Genomic DNA, 22,396 nt, shown 5'->3' with positions numbered 1-22,396 from the left:
ATAGGTAGATTTATAAGTACCGCGAGTAGTTTGCGACAGATAGGATAGGGCAGCAATGGTGCAGAATCGTTTTACTGTTATCCGTTTAAAGACTGGTCATCGCGGGAAAACGGGTCTCTTTACTGACTGTGCTGTCCTACTGACTGACTTCGAGTAATCCGTGCTTGGGTGTGCTGAGTTATGATGACCTGAATGTTTCATAAGATTTTCGTTTTGCATGATTTTCAGGTGATCTACCGAATTATGACATACTTGGACAAAGTATTTGTTTATGGAACAGTTGATTTATATGACAGTTAAGAGTTCTCAAAATAGTTCCCTTTCCTGGTGGCCGTAAGGACGTGACCGGCGTCGTTATTACCTCTTTGAATGATGAATCTCGATTCTGTACATAGAGAATAGTTTGCTAGTCCCCAGCACCATTCATTGGTTCTCTGTGCCAATTAAATTGTTCTGGTCAATCACAGAGTAGCCTTAAGGATATATACAGTTATAGGTATTTGCTTTACCTTTTTGCTTTGAATTGAAGAGCTTGGAAGGGCCCATATAGTCGAGGCGGTAAACGCACGGGTATTCAGCATGACCAATGCTGAGGGTGACGGGTTCGATTCCCGGTCGGTCCAGGATCTTTTCGTAAAGGAAATTTCCTTGACTTCCTTGGGCATAGAGTATCTTCGTGCCTGCCACACGATATACACATGGTCGGCGTTAAGTCAGAGTGGACTACGCGATTTTTTGGACAGGTAAAGATAAGCGAAGAAATTCGATAATTCTGAACTTTTCGATGTTTCTTCGATGCAGATGGGTCATTACATACAAGAACTACAGTTTTTCCAGAAAATAATGCGCACGACTCGATATCCGAAGTGCTTGCCGGACATTTCCCCAAAATCATTGAAATACAGATGGTCCGGTCTGACTTAACGCCGACCACATGCAAAATGGTCATTGGCAGAGGAAGCTCTCAGTTAATAACTGTGGAAGTGCTCATAGAACACTAAGCTGAGAAGCAGGCTTTGTCCCAGTGAGGACGTTACGCCAAGAAGAGGAGAGGAGGAGGAGAGCTTTACCAGAAGCTCAACGGGATCTTATGTCGACCATCAGATGATCCCGGAAAATTTGGCCACCTGTCTGCACCAGTTAGGGGCTTGTTCACAAATTTCATAACGCTGGAGGATGTGGGTGAGTGTTCTGAATGGTGTAACATCCCGAACAAAAAAAAATTTCTTCCCATACAAACAGTCTTAAGAAGGGGTGGGTGGGTGCCAAAATAGGCCTATATTGGCGTTATGATATTTGTGAATAAATCCTTGTAGTCAAGAACCGGAGGAGTAGAAGGAAGGGATAATATGTCCCAGCCACAAGACAGGCAACAAGTTGATTAGGGTGGCTCAAGCTTGTATGGCAAAACCACATGTCAAAAAGTTCGATGGGCTTCCTTCTCATTTCGTTCTATATGACGCCACGATGCTCTAGTTAAGTTTTCAGCTAAATCCGTTAACATTAGGGCGGTGCTAAACTTGTTTGAAGTTTGTATGGGCGTTTATATGGGAAAACATCGTTTTTTGCAGTTTTCTTCTGAGGGGTTCCAATTTCCCTTAAAACACGTAATCGATCCTATAAAAATATAGCCTGGGATATGCCGAAAAACTTTGTCGAAGACCGCAACGTGATCAGACACTTGCGAAAAAAGCTATAGCCTAGACAATTCGGGCCCATTCAATGAGATTTTATTGCTATTGTTATTCCTTTACATGTTAAATGTTAAGCACCACCAGGTGGTCTGCGTGTAATATCTTTTCCTACAAGCTTCGGATGACTTTGCGGTCTTCGACAAAGTTTTTCAGCACATGTGAGGCTATTGTTCAATACAATCGGTTATGTGTTTTAAGTAAAAATAGTGCCCCTCATGAGAAAAATGCTAAAAACGATGTTTTCCCATATAAACTCCCATACAAAATTCAAATGAGTTTAGCACCGCCCTAATGTTAACGGATTTAGCTGAAAATTTGACCAGAGCATCGTGGCGTCATATAGAACGAAATGAGAAGGGGGCCCATCGAACTTTTTGACATGTGGTATTTTGAGCCACGCTAAAGTTGATGTGTGAAAACTTTCGAGTGATCATGTACCGCCTACAAAGTGCTATCTCAGATAGTTTTCCGTCACCCTAAAGTAAATGAGTTCGTTGGAAGTTCTCTCTCTCTCTCTCTCTCTCTCTCTCTCTCTCTCTCTCTCTCTCTCTCTCTCCTCTCTCTCTCTCTCTCCTCTCTCTCTCTCTCTCTCTCTCTCTCTCTCTCTCTCTCTCTCTCTCTCTCTCTCTCTCTCTCTCTCTCTCTCTCTCTCCTCTCTCTCTCTCTCTCTCTCTCGTTTGTCGGGTGAAGATCACTGCGTCCAGATTTAGAACTATTGGATTTAGAACGTTGGAAGTTACCGGCTACGGTTTACTGTTCGACAAATCCTCTATAAATGCCATGAATACCAGGTCCCAACTATTTCGAATCTCGACGGGGACTGCGATAAGGTGATGGACTTTGCTGCCTACTATTCAACATCGTCCTAGAAGTTTTTATGTGACGAGCCGGATTCAACTGCCGGGTTACGATCATCAAGAAATCCGGCCAATTTGCGTGTTTTGCGGAGTACATGCTAGAACATTTAGAACAACGGTGCCAGAACTGTACACCGGCCTGAAACATGAAGCAGCAAAGGTCGGACTGGTGGTGAATGCGACCAAAACATGCTGGTAGGTGAAACTGAGCAAGACAGGACAAGCCTTGGCAGCAATGTTACGATTTCCTTATTAATAGGGACAATGGAAATTCGCGATTTCGCGGAAGCCGCGAAATCCGCGAAATCGGGCAACGGTCGCGAAATTTAAGAAATCTCGCGAAATGCCGCGAAATCTGACAATATTTAGAAAATAAGCTGAAATTTCCACCATTTTTAGTTTAAAAACAAAATTTAACTGGTATTTTTTAACAGTGTGTACTAATTGACGATTTCGATCCGAGCCCGGCATAATAAAAGTTTGAACAATTTTACATATTTTTTTTCGATTTTTCATCAAATTTGTTACTTTTTCTGTGAGATTACGTTTACGCCCCACAAAAACCAACGAAATGCTTCATTTCGCATGCTAAATCGGCGTTTTCTTCGACGATACGGTCAAAAATATGCAGCCGCAAAATTCACAATGTTGGCCCGCGAAATTTAAGAAATTTTGCCGCGAATTTCCATTGTCCCTACTTATTAAGCAGAGTGCTCCCGATATCATTATACCCAAAATGAAGGATTGAAGCGCGGTTTGTATTGTTCCTAATTTTTGTTTTTTTTTTGTTGGAAGTGAGCACGTATGAAAACATCAAGAACAGAATCAATCGGTTCCGTAATCACTTGTTTTCGAATGGGGTGGATTTTGGGTGGGTAAGATAACTAATGGCATTCTAGCACAACTTTTTAGAGCTGCTGGAAACACAACTCAACAAGACACGAGCTGACTATACCTTACTTTATATTGCACATTTTTCCATGTGCAAATATATGATCATCGTAGTACACAGCGTTAGCGCTTCCGGGTTTCAACGTGGTCCAGTCTAGGCAGTCTAGGTTCAATTCCGGAAATAGGAAAAAAAAACTCAACAGAACAAGAGAGCTGGATGGGTATGGTATAAGAAGATTGTTTTTCTTTTTTTTTCTTTAGTTGTCTTAAATATACTTTCTATATGTGTTTCGCTTGTTTTACGGCTCTTTCAGTGTATATTAAGCAGCTAAAACGCCTTTCGCATCTACTGTCCTACGTTTCGGTGTGTATTTCACCTTCTTCTGGGAATTAGAGCTATATTGTTTCATCACATTAGCTATGTTTGATTAACAACTTGTACACGCAGAAAAATAAATTGTAAACACAATTAAATTCTAGTTCAAATCAACCGATTTTTCAGTTTACTATAGCGACAAACTGATTTCTAGTTTAAACTGAACTATTGTTTGATAATACAAATATTTTCATTTGTCGAATTTTTTGACGAATTTCTGCTGGCCTGCTTACTCCCACACGAAATTTGACGTTTGAGCAGTGTCGGCACCGCTCAAACGTCAAATTTTCCGTGAGAGTAAGCAGGCCAGCAGAAATTCGTGCAGTGGACCATTATATGCTCATTTTATGTAGGAGCAATTTGTGAGTGTCGTCACTATACGCTACTGTTTGGTGCCATGGTTTATTTTTTTGCACAAACTGGTAATTTCAAACATGGCCCGTTACTTTCGCAGTACATTACTATTACCAAGGAAAAGCTAATGATCGCATAAGGTTTTTCCGTGGATGATCATTTTTTGGGTTTTGATTTTTGAGTGGCGTAGCGAAGTTTTCGGGATCGGTTTTCATACGCATTTGGAGAGGAATCAGGGTACCTCCTGATTTTTTTTTTCGTAGTGAACAGTGTTTTTCTTTTTACCAAAAACATTTTTTCACAAAATTTCTATAAAAAAAAATTCATGGAAAAACGAAAAACATTTTCAACTACGAAAGAAATTCAGGATACACCCTGATCCTTCCTCTGAACGCGTATGGGAATCGATTTTGAAAATTTCGTTGTTTAGTGAAGGATCCGGACCAAAAGATGAGGAAATGTTCCCAGTTTCGCCTTAAGGAGAAACGGGATCCATTTCCTCACTTTTTGGTTTTAGATTTTTCATAAAATAACGAAGCAAAATTTTCAAAATCGGTTTTCCTACATATGTAGAGTATGGATCAAGGTATCTCCTGATTTTTTCCAGGTGGAAATGTTTTTCGTTTTTGCAAAAACCATTTTTAAACAAAATTTCACAAAAAATGGTTTCTGCGAAAACGAAAAACATTTTCCACCTGGAAAAAAATCAGGAGATACCTTGATCCATACTCTATATGTGTACGAAAACCGATTTTGAAAATATTGCTTCGTTGTTTTATAAAAAAACAAAAACCAAAAAAATGAGGAAATGCTTCCAGTTTCGCCTTAAGTGTGCTGGCTACAGTATTTTGCTTTACAAGATGTTTTTGTATTAATTTCCTTAGTTTGCGCGGTCCGTTACTGTTGGTGTCGGCACAGAATTTTGTCTTAATATATTATGCCTCTCAAAAAAAAAAAAAAAAACAGAATACACTGAAGTTTTTTTTTTACGCGGTTTTTTTTACGCGGTTTTTTTTACGCGGTTTTTTTTACGCGGTCCGTCCTAAAAAAAAACCGCGTTATTTCGAGACCCGTCGTAAAAAAAAACCGCGTTATTTCAAAAACCGTCGTAAAAAAAATCCGCGTTTTTTCAAAAACACGCGCAAAATAGTCAGCACCACATCTAACGTGACTTGACTTTTTTTACGACGTTTTTTGAAATAACGCGGTTTTTTTTTACGACGGGTCTTGAAATAACGCGGTTTTTTTTACGACGGGTCTCGAAATAACGCGGTTTTTTTTTACGCGGTTTTTTTTTACGCGGGACCATTACCGTCGTAAAAAAAAACTTCAGTGTATTGCAGCGATCGACGCGCCACCATATTTTGTATGTTAGAGGGAGTAGGTATCATTATTATTACTATATATTTAAGACACTTTACCACTTAAGTGGCATTCGTGTCTGAAGTAGGTATCATGTTCGCAGTGATGCTTCACCGTGACTCCAATATTCGGGGGATGGTGGCGCGTCGATCGCTGCAACGCTTGAACCAATAGGAAATAATTCGTTGCACAACAATATTCAACATAAAATGTTTTCATTGATATTTGATCATAGCTTTCAGATGGATGAACTTGATTATTTGATTTGGGGATAGTTGATTTAAAGATCTCTGTTTTTGGGTTTTCCGCCATAGCTTGGTTGGTTATGCACAGGTTGAAAAAATATTTTTGTGCACCATGTGATACGTATGTGCAGTATTAATTTTATAATAATTCAATCGCATAATTTAATCCTACTAAATTCCTGATCCTTCCCAAACCAAAATCCATATCTTTTTTATTTACGAGAGCAGGGCGTAGCCAGCTTTTCGGCCAGGGGGGGGCGAGCACCCTTACACTGAAAACCACTTTGCAGTAACAAGGAGTTCAAATACTTCATCATTTAAAAAAAAATAAAAGTGAAGTATGAAATATGGGTGATTGACAGGAATGGTTCAATGGAAGAATCATATATGATTATAATCCTGAGGAATTCCTCAAGATATTGCTTCAGGAATTTTTTAACAAATGCCATTATAAATTTGAATTTATCCAGCAGTTTCTCCAGAAATTTCTTTAATATTTTTCCAGGTTTTTTTAATGTAGATATTCCAGTAGAAATTACCTTCGGAAAACTTGCAGTAATTCCATTGGGAATACCTTCAGAAATTTCTTCAATAAATCCTCCAGAAGTTTTATTACGCATTTCATTATGCATTCTTTTGAGAATTTCCCCAGTAATTCTTTACAAATATCATTCTTAATTCCACCAGAAATCCGTTTGAGAAGCTCCAGAAAATACTTTAAGAACTTCTCCGGGAATTCTTTCAAAAATTCCAATCAAACTAAGATTCATTTCCTTGAGGAATACCCTAAGAAATTTTTGGAGAAATTTGTTCGAAAAATTCTTTGATGAATTCCTTCGGAATTACCGGAAAAAAATTCTTTGAAAATTTCTAAAGGAATTCCTTCGGAAATTCCTGGAGGAATATCTTTGGAAATTACTAAAGGAATCAATTAAAAAATAATTTCAGGAATTTATTTTGAAAATCCTTAAGGAATTCCACCGGAAATTCCTTGACCAATTCTTCAGAAATTTCTTGAGAAATTCCTTCATTTCTAAAGCACCTTGAGAAATTCCATAAGACATTCCATCGAGAGTTCTTCTACGATTTCCTTTAGAAGATTCTTCGGGAATTCCTTGAGGAATTTCTTTGAAATAGATTTAGAATATTCCTTGAGAAACTCCTTCAGAGTTTTCGTGAGGAATTCGTCCGAAAGTTCCTTGAGGAATACCTTCAAAAATTCTTGGATGTATTCATCCGGAAATTTCTGTGAGAATTCCTTCCCAAACTCCTGAAGCAATTTTTTCGAAAATATCGAAAAAAAACTCCAGATTAATCCACCTAGTGGTGATAGTGCCTTTCTCGTCGAATATGTCCTCAACATTTTTTCCGGCCATAAGCCGAAGTGATCCTGAATCCTGAGAATACTCTAGAACGGAATAAATCTCATTTTGTTTTGTCACAGTGCTCGTTGACTCGTCAATGTGGGGTGGAGTTGATAAATAATAGATGTATTTGATGAAAAAATTCTTAAAAAATTAAGCAACACCGCTTAACTCATCGGTTTTGATAAAAAAAAAAAAACTTCTGGAAGACTCTAACATCACTTTAAAATTGAAAAATTTATTGGTTTATTTATTTGTACACTTCTTCAAAATGTTGAATTCCGACCAAAATTTCCAAGGGGGACCCCTCTGGACTTAAAAGAAAATCGAAATTTGTGTCAGTCTTATTCAGAAAAGCAAGAATTTTATCAAAGCCATAATTGAATTTGGAAACTTATTGATGGTTCATATTCCGACGCTATGTTAAACGTATAGGCCGAGCTGAAAAATATCAAATCTCTCAGTTGACTGCTTGACCACCTTCACTAGAACTGGATGCCGATCATTATCAAGTCATTTCGGCAATTTTTTTTCTGCGCACTTTAGCCTATATTTTATTATCATTAGTTATAAGATTCATGTAAAATTTGACAAAAAAAAAGTGCAAGCAAGCGAAATTTTCGCTATTAAAGCCCATTCAAATTTCAACCGTGTTACAGAGCGCGAGGGCTCAACCAGTTGCATAAAAATTGTTCGCAGTAATTTTAGACGCAAAAGGGGATTGGCGCTATAAAATCTAAATTTTTCCATACATCGATGATCCATCCTACTGTATAATGATGCCTCAGGAATCTAAAATGGTGTAATTTGACAAGATCGCTTAAATTTTTATCAAGATTTTGTTCTTTTACACATATAAATCGCTTGCATCGATTTTGTTCACCTGCGTAATTTCAGCAATGGATCCAATCATTATTCTGCAACACTGCCGGTAATCTTAAGTGTGGCCAGAGACTACACAGATCGAAAAAAGAGTGTAAAAAATTCTGTGACATATGATGCACATGATTGGAGCGTGGGATATCACAGAAGTTTACATGACATATCATGTAAAAGTCATAAAATATCATGTAAACAAACTTCCATTATATGTCATGTAATTCAGCATGACTCTGTGTGTTTACATGACATATAACACAAATATACATGATATATCATGTAAACCATTAAAACATTAAGTTTACATGACTAAACTGAAGTTTACATGACGTGTAAATCTCACTATTTTTATCTGTGTATTTTCTTCCTGCCCGTTTATCTGGTTAACGAACATTTTTGCTGATTTGATGTTTCGCATGCATGGGTTTGGTTCAGTTTTTTAATTGGTCACTTCCGACGGGACACCTGGAACCGGTTCCGGAACACAACCGGTTTAGATACGGTATGAAACTATTTTCCTGCTTACCGTTCATCTGGTTATCGAAAAAGCCGCTCTTAGATGTGCCACATGCCTGGGTTTGGTTCACCTTTTTAATTGGTCTCTTCCGGCAGGACATCCGGAGCCGGTTCCGGAATACAATTAGTTCAGATATGGCCTGAAACTATTTTCTTGCTTACCGTTCATCTGGTTATCGAAAAAGCCGCTCTTTGATGTGTCGCATGCATGGGTTTGGTTCACTTTTTTAATTGACCACTTTCGGCTGGACATTCGGAACCGATTCCGGAACACTACCGGTTCAAACATGGTCTGAAACTATTTTCCTGTTTACCGTTCATCTGGTTATCGAAAAAGCCACTCTTTGATGTGTCGCATGCCTGGGTTTGATTCACTTTTTTAATTGGCCACCTCCGGCAGGACATCCGGAACCGGTTCCGGAACACTACCGGTCCAAACGAGGTTTGAAACTATTTTCCTGCTTATCATTCATCTGGTTATCGAAAAAGCCGCTCTTTGATGTGTCGCATGCCTGGGATTGGTTCACTTTTGGTTATTAGCCACTTCCGACAGGACATCCGGAACCGGTTCCGGAACACTACCGGTTCAAACATGGTCTGAAACTATTTTCCTGCTTACCGTTCAACTGGTTATAGAAAAAGCCGCTATTGACGTGTCGCATGCATGGGTTATGTTCACTTTCTTATTTGGCCTCTTCCGGCGAGACAACCGGAACCGGTTCCGGAACAATACCGGTTCAGATATAGTCAGAGACATTTTTCCTACTTCCTGTTCATCAGATAATCGAAAATGCCGTGGTTTGATGGGTCGCATGCATGGGTTTGTTGCAATTTCATATCTGGCCCCTTCCTGGGGTACCGGTCCAGAACACCTAAATGGCCATAACTCCGGAACGGCTGGACCGATCGGAACCATTTTCAATAGGAAACAATGGGACCAGATGCCGCGTCGAATGAACCATCGGTCGTTGAAATCGGTTCATATTTACTATCTAAAAATGAGGTGACCTTTTTTGTACACATACACACACACACACACACACACACACATACATACACACACACACACACACACACATACATACACACAGACATCATCTCAACTCATCGAGCTGAGTCGATTGGTATATAACACTTGACCCCTCCGGGGGCTCTATCAAATTTTCGTTTTTGGAGTGAACATATAGCCTTTCGGTACACCTTGGTGTACGAGAAAGGCAAAAATCCACTAAAAGTCTCTTGAGATTTTCCTGCTGAAATTCCATAAGGAATTTCTTTAAAATTCTTTCAAAACTTCCTTGAAAAAATATTTCGAAAATTCCTGAAGAAATGCTCTTTGTGATTTTTTTTATTTCCTAGAGGAACTCATTCGAAAATTCTTTGAAGAACTCCTTTAAAAATGCCTTGATTACGAAAATTTGGAAATTGTTAAAGGAGTTCGTTTGGAAATTTTTTTGACATTTGTCTGAAATGTCTTATGGAATACCTTCGGAAATTTCGTGAGAAAATTGTTTGATAAGTTCGTTGAGGATTTTTTTCGTTTTTTTTTTTATAAATCTTTACGAAATTCCTCAAGGAATTCCAGCGAAAGATCCTTGAGAAGTTTCTTCGGAAATTCCTCAAGAAATTCCTTCAAAAATGTATTGCGGAACTCCTATGAAAACTTGACAAACTTCTTCAAACATTCCTTCAAAAACACGTTAGGGGATTATGTGAGAAAATCCTAAGGATTTTTTTTGAGGACAACCGTCAAAACTTTTTGGAGGAATTCATTCGGAAATTTTTGGAGGTATTTCAAGGCAAATCCATAAAAAATTTCTTTGGAAATTGGGTTTTTAAATTTAGAAAAATTCAATGATTTTATATTTTTAAACGAAAGAGCACCTTTTTCTAAGCCTCTATGATTTTTTTCAGATTTTTAGAACTTTGTTTTGATACCTAAAATCAATTTCAAGAAGATTTATTCAAATCACCTTTTGACAGCTGGGCAACTGCTTGACAGCTCCGCCCAGTACAAAATCCGACGAGGGGTGATTCGACAAATCGCTCCCATACAAACTTCAAATTGATTTTTAAATAGGTTCCCGGGCTCCAAAATTCATGAAAATTTGGATTTCGGCTCAGTTTGGCGTGCAGATTCAGAAAATGGAATTATCTCAACATCGCTTAAAAAGCCAATTCCGGAAGGGATTTCTTTGGAAATTCGAAGAGGAATTACTTTGGAAATTCAGGAGAAAATCCTTTGAAAATCCTGGAGGAATTCCTACGGAAATTCCTGGACAAACTCCTCCGGAAACTCATGGAGGAATTCTTCGGGAAAATCCTGGAGTAATTCCCTCGGAAATTCTTTAAGGAAGTCCTTCGAGAATTCGTGGAGGATTTCCTTCGGAAATTCCTGGAGTAATTCCTTCGGAAATACCTGGAGAAATTCCTTTCTGAAATTTCTGGAGGAATTCTTTCGGAAATTCGTGGTGGAATTCCTTCGGACATTCATGAAAGAATTCCGGCAGTAAATCCTTTGAAAATTCCAGGTGAAATTCCTTCGAAAATCCCTGGAGGAATTCCACCGGAAATTACTGCAGGAATTCCCTAGGAAATTCTAGGAGGAATTCCTTCTGAAATTGCTGGATAATTTCCTTCGGAAATTCCTGAAGGAATTCCTTCGGAAATTTATAAAGGAATTCTTTCGGAAATTCCAGGAGGAATGCCTTCGGAAATTGCAGAAGGAATTTCTTTGAAAATTCCTGGAGGATCTCCTTCGGAAATTCCTGGAGGATTTCCTCCGGAAATTTCTGAAGAAATTCCCCCGGAAATTCATGGAGGAATTTCTCAGGGAATTCCTTGAGGAATTCCTTTGAAAATTCGTGGAGGAATTTCTTCAGAAATTCATGAATGAATTCTTTCGGAAAATTTCTGGAGCAATTCCTTCGGAAATTCAAGGAGGAACTCCTTCGGAAAATGCTTTAGGATTTCCTTCGAAAAATTCCTGGAGGAATTCCTTCTGAAATTCATGGAGGAATTCCTTCGGTATTTCCTGGAGGAATTCTTCCGGAAATTTCTCGAGGAATTTCTTCGGAAATTCGTGGAGGGATTCCATCGGAAAATTTCTGGAGGAATTCCTTTGGAAATTCATGTAGGAATTCCTTCGGAAAATTCTTTAGAAATTCCTTCGCAAAATTCCTGGAGGAATTCATACGGAAATTCATGGAGGAATTCCTTCGGACATTCATGGAGGAATTCCTTCGGACATTCATGGAGGAATTTCTTCGGAAATTCCAGGAGGACATCGTTTAAAAATTCCAGGAGGAATTCCTTTCAAAATTCCTAGAAGAATTTCTTCGGATATTCTTGGAGGAATTCCTCCGGAAATTTCTCGAGGAATTTCTTCGGAAATTCGTAGAGGGAATCCGTCGGAAAATTTCTGGAGGAATTCCTTCGAAAATTCATGGAGGCATTCTTTCGGAAAATCCTTTAGAAATTCCTTGGCAAAATTCCTGGAGGAACTTTAGGCAATTCATGGAGGAATTCCTTCGAAAATTCATGGAGGGATTTCTTCGGACATTCATGAAGGAATTCCTTCGGAAATTCTTTGAAAATTCCAAGAGGAATTCCCTTGAAAATTAATGGAAGAATTCCTTCGGAAATTCCTGGAGGAATTCCTCCGGAAATTCCTAGAGTAATTCCTCCAGAAATTTGAGTGAGGATTTTTTCCGAAATTTCCTGGAGGAATTTCTCTGGAAGTTCCTGCAGGATTTCCCTCGGAAATTTCTGGGGGAATTGCCACGGAAATTCCTGGAGGAATTCTCTCGGAAATACAATGAGGAATTCATTCGGAAAATCCTGAAGGAATTCCTTCGCAAAATTCCTGGTGGAATTACATCGGAAATTCATGGAGAAATTCCTTTGGAAATTTCGAAAAGAATTTCTTCAGGAATTTCCGACAGAATTTCTCCTGGAATTTCTGAAGGAATTCTTCCTGGAATTTAAAAAAAAAATCCTTCAGGAATTTCCAAAAGAGTTTTTCCAGGAATTTCCGAAGGAATTTCCAAAGGAATTCCTCCAGGAATTTCCAATGGAATTCCTCCGCGAATTTTTAAAGAAATTCATCCAAAAATTTCCGAAGGAATTCCTCCAGGAATTTCCGAAATAATTGCTCCACGAATTTCAGAAGGAATGCATCCAAGAGATTCCGGAGGGATTTCTCCAGGAATTTCCGAAGAAATTCCGCTAAGAATTTCCGAAAGAATTCCTGCAAGAATTTCCAAAGGAATTCCTCCATGAATCTTCAAACGAATTCGTCCAGCAATTTCCGAAAGAAATCCTCCAGGAATTTTTGAAGAAATTCTTAACGGAATTTGTAAAGGAATTTCTCCATGAATTTTCGAGGGAATTCCTCTTGGAATTTCCAAAAATAAAATCCAAAAAGACTTTCCGAAAAAAATTCTCCAGGAATTTCCGAAGGAATACCTCCAGGAATTTCTGAAGGAATTCCTCCAGGAATTTCCGAAAGAATACCTCCAGGAATTTCCGAAGGAATTCTTCCAGTAATTTCCGAAGAAATTATTCCAGGAATCATAAAAGGCATTCCTCTAAGAAGTTTAGAATGATTTTTTTTCAGGAATGTCCTAAGCAATTCATTCAAGGATTTTCACAGGAATTTCCGGAGGTATTCATCCAGGATTTTTCGAGGGTTCTCTCCAAGGAATTCCATCAGGAATTTCCGAACGAATTCTTTCAGGAATTTCCGAAGGAATTCCTTCAGGAATTTCCAAAGGAATTCTTCCAGGTATTTGCGAAGGGATTCCTCCAAGAAGTTTGGAAGGAATTCCTTCTGGATTTTTTCAAGGAATTCCTCCAGGATTTTTTGAAGGAATTGCTTCAGGAATTTCCGAAGCAATTCCTCCCGGAATTTCCGAAAGAATTCCTCCAGGAATTCCTAAGGAAATTTCTTCTGGCATCTCCGAATGAATTCCTCCAGAAATCTCCAAAAGAATTCGTCCAGCAATTTCCGAAGGAATTCCTCCCGGAATTTCTGAAAAAAATCCTCCAGAAATTTCCGAAAGTATCCAAGATTTTTCGAAGGACCTCGCCAAGGAATTTTCGATGGAATTCCTCCAGTAATTTCCGAACGAAGTCCTTCAGGAATTTCTGATGGAATTTCTCCAGAAATTTCCGAAGGATTTCTTCTAGGATTTTGCGAAGGGATTCCTCCAAGAATTTTGGAAGGAATTCCTCCAGGAATTTCCAATGGAATTCGTCCAGCAATTTCCCATGGAATTCCTTCAGGAATTTCCGAAAGAATTCCTTCAGGAATTCCTAAAGGAATTTCTCCTGGAATTTCCGAATGAATTCCTCCGGGAAGCTCCAATGAAATTCGTCCAGCAATTTCCGAAGGAATTCCTTCAGTAATTGCCGAAGAAATTATTGCAGGAATTTCCGAAGGAATTCCTCCTGGAATTTCCGATGAAATTCGTCCAGCAATTTCCGAAGGAATTCCTCCCGGAATTCCCGAAAGAATTCCTCCAGGAATTCCGAAAGAAATTCCTCCTGGAATTCCAAAGGAATTCGTCCAGCAATTCCCGAAGGCATTCCTCCCGAAATTTTTGAAAGAATTCCTCCAGAAATTTCCGAAGGAATTCCTCCTAGAATTTCCGAAGGAATTCCTCCAGGAATTTTCAATGACATTCGTCCAGCAATTTCCGAAGGAATTTCTCCAGGAATTTCCAAAAGCATTCCTCCAGGAAGTTTGGAATTATTTTGTCCAGGAATTTCGTAAAGAATTCACCTAAGGATTTCCTCACGAATTTCTCTATGGATTTCTGGAAGAATTCCTCCAGGAATCTCCGAAGGTATTCATCCAAGATTTTTCCAAGAAACTGCTCAAGGAATTTCCGAAGGAATTGCTCCAGGAATTTACGAAGGAATCCTTCAGGAATTTCCGAAGATATTTCTCCAAGAATTTCCGAAGGAATTCCTGCATACATTAAAAAAATACGAGGATACAGGAGAATTTTATTTTTACTAGTCAAAAACAGCTCTATGATCATCAAAGTTTTTCGGTTAAGTTAAAATATAGTTGCTCGGACAGGGGGGGGGGGGCACGGCCCCCCCCCTGCCCCCCTCTGGCTACGCCCTTGTCGGTGAGTCGCTGACCTTTCGATAGATAGATATCATCCCTTTCCTACTATCCCTTCTCATCCGCATAATGTGTTTCTTATCGTTTCAGAGAGCGATCAATGGCGCTTAAGCCTAGGCTTGTTAGCCAGGACACAGTACAAATACCTGTGCCCCATCCCGGAAACAATAAGGCCCATGGAGTGACAAAATCTCTTAGCTATGTCACTCTCAACGTTGCTGTTTAAATTCACTACACTTAAGCTGCTAGTACACAGGGTCAAATATTTGTCCGAAAAGAAACCAATGCTCAAACATCTTGTTTGACTCGATCAAATTTTCATTTGTGTCAAACTGATGTTGTTTCTTGAGTTCTTTCCTTGTCAAATATTTGACCCTGTGTACTACTGGCCTTACACTCACACTGACCTATGATAGGTCACCTATCTACATGATCAACTCTAATACACATACACAAACTGAATCTTGTCATATCACTCGCTTATAGTGATTCCCAAATCAACCCATTCCAAATATCCAACTCCTTGACACCTATTGGGGCGTCGGTGAGTCGCTGACCTTTCATAAAGTAGGTGTCATATCATCACATCCCTTCCTACCCTTGTAACGGAGAAGATGGGCGTGGCCGGCAATGGAAGTTCTCATGTCTTTTTTACTTTAACCTCTGATTGGATTGTTGTTCCCTCCAAAATAGCATTCCATAAGCAATTGGAGTAGAAGTATAAAATATATAACATGACAACTTTCAGTATGCAATCTACGAATTACTCCGTTACCACGCAACGCAACGCATACCATATAATATACTACAAAGTGAATTTATTGTTCCATATGCAGCGGTTACTTGGGGAGGCACGTGGCAGTTAAGAACGTAATGCTCTTGTCTTCCCAATAACGATACGTTATTCAGGAACGACTTGTTGGTCAAACACAATTTATGATACCGACAAATCGCCAATCATCAAATCAATCAAATCACCAAGAATTATTCTAGGATTTTTCCAAAGAACTCATTGTCAAATGTTTCACCAAGAGTTCCCCAAAATTGTTGATCGAAACTTGTAATTGATCGCCTAAGACATCGGAATAACATTTTAGAAATACTAAAACTACAAGACACGATTGACCAGCAGTACAATTTGGTCACTATACCTCGACCAGCAATTGAGAAAGTGGGTCGAGTATGTCGAAGCCCTGCTCAGTATCAGGTAACTAACATTTAATCGCACGTCACGCTGCCAGTTTGAAATTGACTCCAAGACGGAGTGTATGATTTATGCTATCATCGTCGCCGCGTCAGAAGTATGCAGTTGTAGATACAAAAACGACATGGATGCCTGATCCATGTTCGTGCAGAAATACTTGGCCGGTAAATTCAATATCCCAGCTAAATCTTAAGAAATGCATCTTCCTCTCCGGTAGCCTGTCAGATTTGCATAAATGGCACAATTTGCATGCGTGCATTTAGCATTATCACGTGAGACAGAGTGCGCTTCGAGTTGCTGTTGCCGGCGTCTGTTTCCTATAGTCAATCGTTGCGAGTCTCGGTGCCGTTTTTGTTTCAATGCTGATATTTTCCACCGCTTTGGCAGCCAGCGGAGCTCAGCACATCATAGACATAAGTATGGTATGATGATGTGAAGTGGCTTGACAGCAGCAGTGCAGTGGTGGAGACTAGGCGTTATGAACGGGGTGTTAACAATAAAGTTTTCATAATTGATACCTTAGCGACATCACATTGTGGTGCAACTTGTTGATCGCACCTCATGGTAATGTGGAAGAGAATGGACCAATGTGGTGGGGAAAGCAAAGCGTTGCCAATTAGAGAAAATTAAGCAATATGTTATATGTTGATGGTCCAATCAACAGCTTAGCAGTAGCTGAAAATGATTTGTATCGTGTTTGTGTTTAAACTATCACGTTCATTTCAAACGAATCCATTAGCATAACATATTGTTTATGGTTTGTGACTATTCTCTGGGGTCTATGCAGTCGAAGTACTGAGCTCGTGAATTTTCAGCAATAAATGCTGAAGGCGTTGGAGTTTGTCTCCTGGTCGATCCAGAATCTTCCTTGATGCGTCGGGCATGGAGTATAGTTTCTTCTTCTTGGCGTAACGTCCTCATTCGGACAATGTTGCATCTCAGCTCAGATGAACACTTCTACAGTTATTACGTGAGAGCTTCCTGTGCCAACATTTTGAATGCGTATATCGTGTGATTTTCTAGAAGAATTTCTTACCAACATTCTGAAGTAATTCACGTCGATAATTGGAGTTCCTTAGATAATGGAATCCAAACTATTACGTTTTAATGAGTTTCAGAACATTGCAAGAAATTTCCAACAGAATAGTGGACGTAAATCGGATAAAATAGTTAGATCTCTATTTTTGACAAAAACGAAAAACGGAATTATTTGCGATTCTCTCGACAAAAATGATGAAAAAAAATATGTTGACTTAGGTGAAAAAATCATGGGAAAGTTGATAGCTAAAAAAAGGTATCGAGGCCTTTTTGGCTTCTGCAGAACTGTGCATCTGTTAATGTTTACAATAACGCTGGCCGATAGAAAAAAAAACCCTGACTAATCCACCTAGTGGTGATAGCGCCTTTCTCGTCGAAAATGTACTCATGATGTCGACGTAAGCCGAAGTGTTCCTGAATCCTGAGAAAAGCAAGAATTTTATCAAAGCCATTATCGAATAGAAAAACATATTGGTGACGCATATTCCGACGTTATGTTCAACGTATAGGCAGAGCTCAAAAATATCAGAGCTCTCAGTTGACTGCTTGACCACCTTCACTGTCATTGGAGGCCAATCAATATGAAGACGATGATTACAAGCTAAGATATAACCTTTTTCACAACCACAGATCACTTTGGGGTCGTCGACAAAGTTTTTTCTGTACACTTCAGGCTATATTTCATTATCGCTGATTACAAGATCCATGTAAAATTGAACAATAAAAAAAATGCAAGCAAGTGAAATTTCCCATACTAAATCCCAATAAAATTTCAACCACATTACAGAGCACGAGGGCGCAACCAGTCACATCAGAATTTGGTGTAGTAACTTTAGACGCAAAAGGGGATTGAAAAAAAATGTTCAGGGTTGTTGCGATTAAATTTTAATTTTCCCATACAACGTTGACTGTAAGGATGAGTAGGAATCTGAAATGGTGTGATTTGATGAGTTCTGAGATCAATTGAGTTTTGTCATGATGAAGAGAACAATTACACATATCTATCGCTTGCTATGATTTTGCTCACTTTCGTAGTTCCGGCAAAGCACCCAAAGTTGGTTCTGTAATAATGCTGGTAGTCTCTAATGTGGTTTGAGCCTATTGCTTGCTAACCGGTAATCAGGTTATCAAAAAAGCCGCGATTTGACGTGTGGCATGCATTAGTTTGGTTAACTTTTGTATATGGCCACTTCCGGCGGGACACCCGGAACCACAAACACTACCGGTAGTAACTTATGTAGTCTGTGCCTATTTTCTTACTAACCGTTCATCAGGTAATCGAAAAGGCCGTGATTTGATGCACCGAATGCATGAGTTTGCCACTTACGGCGAGACATCTGGAACCAGGACAGTACCAATTGTCCCAAATATGGCATGAAACTAGTTTCCTCTAACTGTTCACCCAATTTCCTAGAAAGCCACGAATTGATGTGTCACATGCATGGGTTTGGATCATTTTTACATTTTACCAATTCCAGCAGGACACCCGGAACCGGTTCTGGAACACTACCGGTAGTCTCTAATGTGATCTGAGACTATTTTCTTGCTGATCGTTCTTCAGGTTATCGAAAAAGCCGGTATTTAATGAGCCGCACGCATGTGTTCGGTTTCCTTCCACATTCGTCCACTTCCGGCGGGACACCCGGAATCAGTTCTGGAACACTACTGGTTTTCCCTAATGTGGTCTGAGATTTTTTTTTGTTAACCGTTCATCAGATTACATAAAAAGCTCCGATTTGATGTGTCACATGCATGGATTTGGTTCTCTTTTACATTTGACCACTTCCGGCGGGACAACTGCAACCGATTCCAGAACACTACCGGTAGTTTCTAATGTAGTCTGATTCTATTTTCTTGCTAATCGTTCATCGGGTTTTCGAAAAAGCCGCAATTTGATGTGTTACATGCATTACTTTGGTTCACTTATGTATTTGGTCACTTCCGGCGGGACCATCGGAATCGGTTCCGGAACACTACCGGTTCAGATATGGTCTAAGACTCTTTTCCTGCTTACCGTTCATCAGGTTATCAGAAAAGCCGCAATTTGGTGTGTCGCATGCATGGGTTTGGTTCACTTTTGTATTTAGCCAATTCCGGCGCGACACTCGGAACCGGTTCCGGAACACTACCTGTAGTTTCTAATGTGGTGTGAGCCTATTTTCTTGCTAACCGTTTATCAGGTTATCGAGAAAGCCGCGATTTGATGTGTCGCGTGCATAGGTTTGCTCCATTTTAATATTTGGCCACTTCCGGCGGGACACCCGGAACCGGTTCTGGAATACTACCGGTTTAGATATGGTCTGAGACTATTTTCCTGCATACCGTTAATCAGGTTATCGAAAAAGCCGCTATTTGATGTGTCGCATGCATGGATTTGGTTCACTTTTTTATTTGGCCACTTCCGGCGGGACACCCGGAACCGGTTCTGGAACGTTACCGGTTCAGATATGGTCTGAGAGTATTTTCCTGCATACCGTTCATCAGGTTATGGAAAATGCCACGGTTTTATGTGTCGCATGCATAGGGTTGTAGCATTTTCTTATCTGTCCCCTTCCTGGGGTACCGGTCCGGAACACCTAAATGGCCATAACTCCGGAACGGCTGGACCGATCCGAACCATTTTCAATAGGAAACAATGGGACCAGATTCCGCGTCGAATGAACCATCGGTCATTAAAATCGGTTGAGGTTTACTGCCAGAAAGTGATGTGAGTTTTTTGTACACACACATACACACATACACACATACACACATACATACACACACATACATACACACATGGGGCAGCAGGGACGGATGTCCTGGGGCCTGACGCACCCCCCCGCTTGCGAGTCAGCCGCGTAGTTGCCGGCTAAGAATAGGACTACTAACCCCAATTCAAGGTGTCAAGCGACCCGTGCCGAGGAATGAGTGATCGAGGGGGTGAAAAAGATGCTCGATCTTTAACGGAGCCTGTGGGGTACCTGGGCACCCCCCACAGTATGCTGTCCCTTACCGCGTTAATGCAGAGCTCTGGCGTGGTGGACATTATTTCTCGTGCAACTCGTGGGAACAATGAGCAAGAATTCTAAATCAAATAACCTAGGTGGAAGTAGCGGTGCGATCAACCCCTTCGCAAGAAGCGGGTTGATGAGGTCTCCGACAAGGAGAAGCGAGGAGTCAGGTGCTGGAAGCTGCTTACGCAGCTCAAGCGCGGGAGCTCCTGTCCACTCCACGGCAAGCCAGCCGGCGGAGGTCATGGACGGAGCATGGTTGCTGAGGACCATCAGCCAAGTTGCAGAAAAAGGACGGCCCGCATTTGAGGTAGCTGAGCAGCAGCTCGGCAAAATTATCGACTTTGCGACAACTAAGTCGAATATAAGCAAGGACCTGAAAACGGCCTTGCTCCGGCTTAGGGCGTCTGTCGATAATGCCAAGCAGGAGCACGCGGTTGCGTTGCTGGCTGCAGCAGCGGCGGAACCCGCAAAGGAGAAAGCGTCTAAGTTTACACAAACGGAGGCCTTCTCCTTCGCGGGTAGTCCGAAGAGAGTGGAAGCGAATGCTCGCGACAAAAGCGACAAGCATTCGCAGAAGCGGGCGAGGCAGCCGTCAGGTGAGGAGCTGTCTGGCGGCGCCCGCAAGGCCAGGCGTATAATAACCCCGAAAGCCGGTGGTAACGCTGGAAAGTCGGACCCCAGCCAGGGTTCCCGGAAAGCTGGGAAGGGTGGGCCTGAAAAGGCCGGCCCGTCCCGGAATGATGGGAACAAGGGGTTGCGACCAATGGTGGGCCCTCAGCAGCCGCAGAGCAGGGCGATCCATGGAGAGGACCCTCCTTGGACAAAGGTAGAGCGGAAGAGGAAGAAGAAGGGGAATCCGCAGGTAGAAGTGCAGGTCGCCAAGCCAAGGCGTAGGAAGGCAGGTGCCAGGCGCGAAAAAGGTGACGCTATCGTCATCAAGACCGAACAGTCGAAATACTCGGACGTCTTGAAGGCGATGAGGTGCGACGCCAAGCTCGAGGGTCTTGGAGCCGACGTACGCAGTATCAGACGTACTCGTACGGGCGAAATGATCCTGGAGCTTAAGCGCCAGAAGGATCACAAGGGCGCCGCCTACAAGAGGCTGGCAGAAGAGGTCCTTGGAGATGGAGTGGAGGTGAGGGCTCTTACGCATGAGGCGACTCTGAAGGTCAAACACCTAGACGAGATCACCGAAGCGGAAGAGCTCGTCACGGCACTGCGGCAACAGTGCGATGTTCAGGTGGCCGCCACAGCCGTCAGGCTGCGGAAGGGGCCAGCAGGGACACAGATAGCTCTGGTTCAGCTACCTGTGGCGGATGTTAAAAAGTCCGTTAAAGTAGGGAGTATTAAGGTGGGCTGGTGTGTTTGCCACCTGACATTCCACGAGCCACCTGAGGTTTGCTTCAGGTGTCTGGAACCAGGACACAAGTCGTGGGACTGCAAAGGCCCCGACAGGCGCAAACTGTGTAGGCGATGCGGCGCTGAAGGTCATAAGGCCCAAAGCTGCACGAGTCCGCCCATCTGCATGATCTGTACCGGGAAAACCTCGAAAAACAGACATGCGATGGGTGGTCCAGGGTGCCCGGCCTTTAAGAAAGCCGCAGTGAGCAACAAATCACAGTGCAGGTAACGCAGCTGAACCTGAACCACTGTGATGCGGCTCAGCAACTGCTTTGTCAGGCGGTTTCTGAGTGGGAGACGGATATCGCCATCATTTCGGACCCATACCGAGCACCCGCCGGCAACGGCAACTGGGCCTCGGATGGGACCAGGAAAATGGCGGCGATATGGACGACGGGTAAATACCCCGTGCAGGAGTTGGTGTCTACTACCTATGAGGGCTTCGTGGTCGCCAAAGTAAACGGGGTCTTCTTCTGTAGCTGTTATGCGCCTCCGCGGTGGCCGATCGAGCGGTTCACGCAAATGCTGGACCGCTTAACGACCGTGCTAACAGGGCGAAGGCCGGTGGTAATAGCGGGTGACTTTAATGCCTGGGCTGTAGAATGGGGAAGCCGTTTCACGAACCAGCGGGGTCAGATCCTGCTAGAAACACTGGCCATCTTAGATGTCGACTTGGCTAACGTCGGTACCAAGAGTACCTATAGTCGAAACGGAGCGGAGTCAATTATTGACGTGACCTTTTGTAGTCCTGGCCTAACAAGTAGTTCGAATTGGAGAGTAGATGATGGCTACACTCACAGCGACCACCTGGCGGTTCGCTACAGTATCGACTACAACAACAGCAGACAGCGGATAGAAGAAAAGGCGGCTAGGCCAAGGCCAAGCCCTCGTAGGTGGAAGACATCATACTTCGACGAAGAGGTATTTAGGGAAGCGCTCCGCCGTGAGCGAAACTTACTCGGTTTAGACGGCGACGAGCTGGTAGCGGTGCTCTCACGTGCGTGTGATGCGACCATGCCTAGGAGAGTCCACCCTAGAAATGGGAGGCCACCGGCTTACTGGTGGACCGACGCGATTGCGGAC

General features: G+C 41.6%; 1 protein-coding gene across 5 annotated transcripts in view; it reads right to left on the bottom strand.

Moving 5' to 3' along the window:
* The window catches only part of LOC109431649 (sodium- and chloride-dependent neutral and basic amino acid transporter B(0+)), a 436,299-nt gene that overhangs the window by 13,430 nt on the left and 400,473 nt on the right, over positions 1-22,396 (bottom strand). The gene's annotated exons all lie outside the window — the stretch shown is intronic.

Source organism: Aedes albopictus, chromosome 2 (genome assembly GCF_035046485.1).
Source record: "Aedes albopictus strain Foshan chromosome 2, AalbF5, whole genome shotgun sequence".
In the NCBI taxonomy this organism is placed as follows: domain Eukaryota; kingdom Metazoa; phylum Arthropoda; class Insecta; order Diptera; family Culicidae; genus Aedes; species Aedes albopictus.
Note: the sequence above shows the minus strand (reverse complement) of the source record. Positions and strands in the feature narration are given on the sequence as shown.